We start from the raw sequence: 5,218 nt of genomic DNA on the forward strand, positions 1-5,218 counted from the left end.
GTATATAAATATATTAGTATATATTAGTATATAAATATATTAGTATATATTAGTATATAAATATATTAGTATACATGTGAAAGTCAGCCCTTCAAACCGTGCGCTGTAGAAGAAAAGCCTCTCTCTGGTTTTTTCCCAGTCTCCATTTGTTTCACTACTTTCTGACCATAAAAACTATGAGGCCCTCAGTCTGGCATGCTTGAAGCATGGCGCGCGCGCACGCACGCACACACACGTGCTTTGTTTGTTTTACCCATTCACTCAGTGAATTCACACAATGACAGTCAATTGACTGGAGACCAAACCCACAGCACGGATTTCCAGCAGTCTTCACACACGCGCACGCGCACGCACCGTGAACAGAGCAGTACCTTGTTGTGCGTGTGAGTCCTCCAGTTTCCAGCGGCTCTGCAGCAGCTCATAGATCCTCTCAGACGAGCACGGACTCGCGCAGAAACACGCACAGCTCCTGTCTTTCCTCCTTGTTTCTTTCTTTTTGTTGTTGTTTTTTCTGAGGGGATCAAAGCAGCCGCCTCGGTGCTCCGCAGATGAAAGCAGCCGCCTCGGTTCTCCGCAGATGAAAGCAGCCGCCTCGGTTCTCCGCAGATGCGCCTCTCAGTTCCACTCGTGTCCGTGTCTCCTCGCACTTTTCCGGCCTGAAAAACCAGAACGCGCCTCTGGTTTCTTCTCCTCTACTCGTCTTTTCTCCTCTCAGTCACCTAGAGCAAAGGTCTTCTCTTCTATTTTGCACGCGCGTGTCCGTATGTGAGTCCTATGTCCTCGCGCGCTTCTGACCACAGCTGCTGCGTGTGCGTGCGCCTCCTCTACCTCGCGCCCTGTAGCTCTTTACCTCTACGGTTCCAAAGCTCTGCTTGGCGAAGCAGAGGGGCGGAGCTACCAGAACAAGGAGCGAAGAGGAGCATATGATTGGCTGACTAGAGGAAAAAAGAGGGGTGGGGCTGAGAGCTCGGCTGAACGTGATTGGCTGAGTGGAGAAAAGGTGGGGCGGGGCTGTGAGGAGAGCAGGATTTCAGCTTTGTGCGTTCACAGTGAAGGTGTAGCTGTGGAGAGAGGAGGACCACTCTCCTCTGTCTGCATTCCTCAGCTGACATCGACCCCCAATTCACCGCGCACTCAACTGAACCTTTACACTCTCACGCGCGCCCACACAGAACAATGTTCGCATTTGTGTGTGTGAGCAGAGGGGATTTTGGCTGCTGTAAAAGCTAACATAAAAATGACTCATGAAACACTGAGCACATAGTAAACACTTTTATATGGCAACTAAAAACACTATTTATTAAAAATATAAATGTAGGTGTAAAAAATACAGGTGTGTGTTTGTAGGGTCAGTACAGTGGATATAAACAGTACTCATACTAACGTGCTATCTTTATTATATTCAGTCATTTTAGTTGTATTTTTATTGGTTAAAGCAATTTTAGCTGTACTTGTGTCAACAAAGAACAGTATATTAAAACTGTTTTAGTCATTTAAAAAAAGAGTTTTAAAGTCATGTCCTGGCCGTTGAGTGAAACAGGCAGAAGCAGGCACAACAATTAATAAATAAAATAATGCATGGGTGGCTAATTCACTTGTGATCAAATTAGAATAAAAATAACTAAATCAGATACAATACATTTTTCTTTTTTTAATCTTGGCAATTCAAACAAATAGGTAATATATTTTTTAAATATTTTTAAATTATAATAATGTCTTGATGAAATTAACATTTGATGTAATTCAATATATTATAAATTTAGTTGTCCAGTTCAGAACAGCTGTTTAGAGCTCAGAGATGGTGTGTGTGTGTGAAAGGTTTGATTTATTCACGGCAGACGTGCCTAAAACGTCGGTTTATTCACCGCGACAAGTGATGGAAAATAAAAGGTCTGAATGGAAACCAGTACTGTTGAATGTTGTTCACATTATTTATATTTGGGTATATTTTGTATTTTTCTGTAAACTAATTTCTGTGCACACACACACACACACACACACACATAGGATTTTAATTACAATTGTAATACATTTAAAATATTTGTGCAGATTACATATTAATTTTTTTGAAAAGTACAACCATCTTGGAATTAATAGTGTTATATCCATCATGCAACATCCATTCATCCTGAGCAACAACACAATGTTCAGGTTCAAGTGAACCGACTTCAAAATTAAATTATACATCAATCAATCAATCAATCAACTTTATTTCTAAAGCACATTTTAAAAACTGCATGGGGAGCCACAGTGCTGTACAATAAGACAAAACATATATGTAGATTAAGACAATAAAAACATACACGTACCAGTTTCATGGCAGGTGTGTGTTAAGATGCCATAAAAGATTAGATCACGTGTTAAAAGCCAAAGAATAAAAGTGTGTTTGTAAAAGAGATTTAAAAACAGGAAGAGAGGAGGTCTGTCTGACACTCAAGGGTAAGTTGTTCCACAACCTGGGAGCAACAACAGCAAACTCTCCGTCTCCTCTGAGCTTCAGCCTTTAGGGACTGTCAGCAGCAGCTGATCAGCTGATCGTTGGGATCGGGGTGGGCAGTAAGGCTGAAGCAGCTCAGACAGATGTTGTGGGGTAAGGTTGTTCAAGCATTTAAAAACAAACAGCAAAAGTTTAAAATGAATTCTGTGGTGCACAGGGAGCCAATGAAGGGACGCCAGGACGGGAGTAACATGCTCGCACCTACGGGCCTGAGTTAACAGGTGAGCAGCAGAGTTCTGCACAAGCTGCAGACGGGCAGGAGAGGTCTAATGTCTGCATACAGCGCATTACAGGATCAAGAGGAGCTGTGATAAAAGTGTGGATTCATTTCTACAAGCCAGGTCTTGCTAAGATTGGTTTCACTTTTGCTATTTGGTGAAGTTGATGAAACTTTCCTGAACAACACTGCTGACCTGTTTTTCAAATTTAAGATCAGACTCAAACTTCACCCCCAGGTTGGTGACACAGTCCCTGAGATAAAATGACAGTGAGCCAAGATCTACGCTGGGAGAGGGACGGCAGCTCGGTCCAAACATCTTAACTTCAGTCTTCTTCTCACTTATTTTATTTTTGTCATTATTTATTCTTCGGTCAAATTTGCTATGAGAGTACATTTATTCATGAAAAAAAATAATATTTCAACCAATTATGGATGTAAAATAGAGGTGTGTGTTCTTAAATATTATCTGTGTGTGTGTGTGTGTGCGTGTGTGCGTGTGTGCATGCACGTGCACATGTGTGGACTTTAGTGATTTCTTGCTAGTGCCAAACATTCAGAAATATTTAAAGAATATTATAATAAAACAATAAACAAGACTCCAACCATCCATCCATCCATCCATCCAACCAACCATCCAACCAACCATCCAACCATCCATCCATCCATCCATTCAACCATTATCTTCTGCTTATTCCAAAATCAGCTCGCGGGAGCAGCATCTTGAGCAGGGAGGTCCAGACATCTCTCTCCACAGCCTTTTCCAGCTCTTCTGGGAGGATTCCAAGGTGTTCCCAGGCCAACCGAGAGACATAGTCTCTCCAGCGAATCCTGGTCTTCCTCGTGGTCTCCTCCCAGTTGGACATGCCCGAAGCACCTCCCTACGGAGGCATCCAGGGGGCATCCTTACCAGATGCTCGATCCACCTCAACTTGCTCCTCTCGGTGTGGAGGAACAGTGGTTCTACTCTGAGTCTCTCTTGATAACAGAACTTCTCACCCTATCTCTGAGGGAGAGTCCAGCTACTCTGCAGAGGAAACTCATTTCAGCCACCTGTATCCATGATCTCATTCTTTTGGTCACTACTCAGAGCTCGTGGCCATAGGTGAGGGTAGGAATGTAAATCGAATGGTAAACAGAGAGCTTTGCCTTACAGCTCAGCTCTCTCTTCACCATAACGGACCAGTAGAGAGTCTGCAATACTGCACACGCTGCACCAATACTTCTGTCAATCTCACGCTCCATTCTTCCCTCAATCATGAACAAAACCCTGAGATACTTGAACTCTGAACTGAACACTGCTTGGGTTCAGATCAGAGAGGCTGGTCCTCCCAATCATGCCCCTCCATGTCACACTGTCATTACCCACATGGGCATTGAAGTCCCCCAGCAGAATAAAGGAGTCACCAACTGGCGCACCTACCAGCACCCCTGCCAAAGACTCCAAGAAGGTCGGATACTCTGAACTGCAGTTTGGCAAATAGGCACAAACAACAGTCAGAGCCCGTCCCCACACCCGAAGGCAAAGGGAAGCCACCCTCTCATCTACCGGGGAAAACTCCAACACACAGGCACCAAGTCGGGGCGCTACAAATAGACACACACCAGCTCCACGCCTCTTACCATGGACAACTCCAGGGTGGAATAAGGTCCAGCCCCTCTCAAGGAGATCGGTTCCAGAGCCCATGCTGTGCATCGAGGTGAGCCCAACTGTATCTAGTTGGTACCTCTCAAACTTGTGCCCAAGCTCAGGCTCCTTCCCCACCAGAGAGGTCACATTCCATGTCCCAAGAGCCAGTTTTGGTAAGTCAGGGTCAGAGTGCCAAGGTCCCCACCTTCGGCCACTGCCCATGTCATAAAGAAGACTCTTTAAAAAAAATACAGATATTAAATAGTTAACATATACATTATTCAAACTTGACCACCATTTTATTTTATTTTATTTTATTTATTTATTTATTTTCAACTTTTGGTTGCTCCTGTCTTCAGAGGTTTCCACAGCGAGCAAACTAGCACAAAGACTTGTCAATTGTTTTTACACCAATGCATTTCCTGACACAACCACAGATCACTGAGCTACCACAGCTCTCTGTGTGGAGCAGAGAGCTGCCATCTAGGGTTTCCAGGGCAGCAGATTGGTGGTGGTGGTGGTGGTAAGGACCTTGCTGCCCAAAGTGGGGCAAATGAGGGTGGAGACAGGTGTGGGTGATTCATCTTTTCTACGCACATTTTGATGTTTTGTTCAAGGGATTCAATCCAGAATTGTTTCAATCACATCCATGCTTTTCTAATCTTTTCACCACCACTCCCCACGTTACATACAGTTAGTACATTAAAAAAATTAACAGTTTTAACTTAATTTTGATCAATCTGGTTTACATACATGTATTTCCACCTGTTCATCCACCCCATCCATCCATCCAGTCATACTTCCATCAATACTGTCTATCATCCATCCATCCATCCATCCATCCATCCATCCATCCATCCATCCATCCATCCAT

General features: G+C 43.7%; 2 protein-coding genes across 2 annotated transcripts in view; both read right to left on the minus strand.

Moving 5' to 3' along the window:
• LOC119422543 (teneurin-3) overlaps positions 1-839 on the minus strand; it is a 212,469-nt gene extending 211,630 nt beyond the window's left edge. The window contains exon 1 of the mRNA XM_037689919.1: positions 372-839. The gene's annotated coding sequence lies outside the window, so the exon portion shown is untranslated. The remainder of the gene's footprint in view (positions 1-371) is intronic.
• Positions 1-5,218, minus strand: part of LOC119422544 (teneurin-3) — a 145,768-nt gene that overhangs the window by 22,945 nt on the left and 117,605 nt on the right. The gene's annotated exons all lie outside the window — the stretch shown is intronic.

The sequence above is a fragment of the Nematolebias whitei genome, chromosome 16 (genome assembly GCF_014905685.2).
Source record: "Nematolebias whitei isolate Nwh7 chromosome 16, NemWhi1, whole genome shotgun sequence".
Taxonomy (NCBI): domain Eukaryota; kingdom Metazoa; phylum Chordata; class Actinopteri; order Cyprinodontiformes; family Rivulidae; genus Nematolebias; species Nematolebias whitei.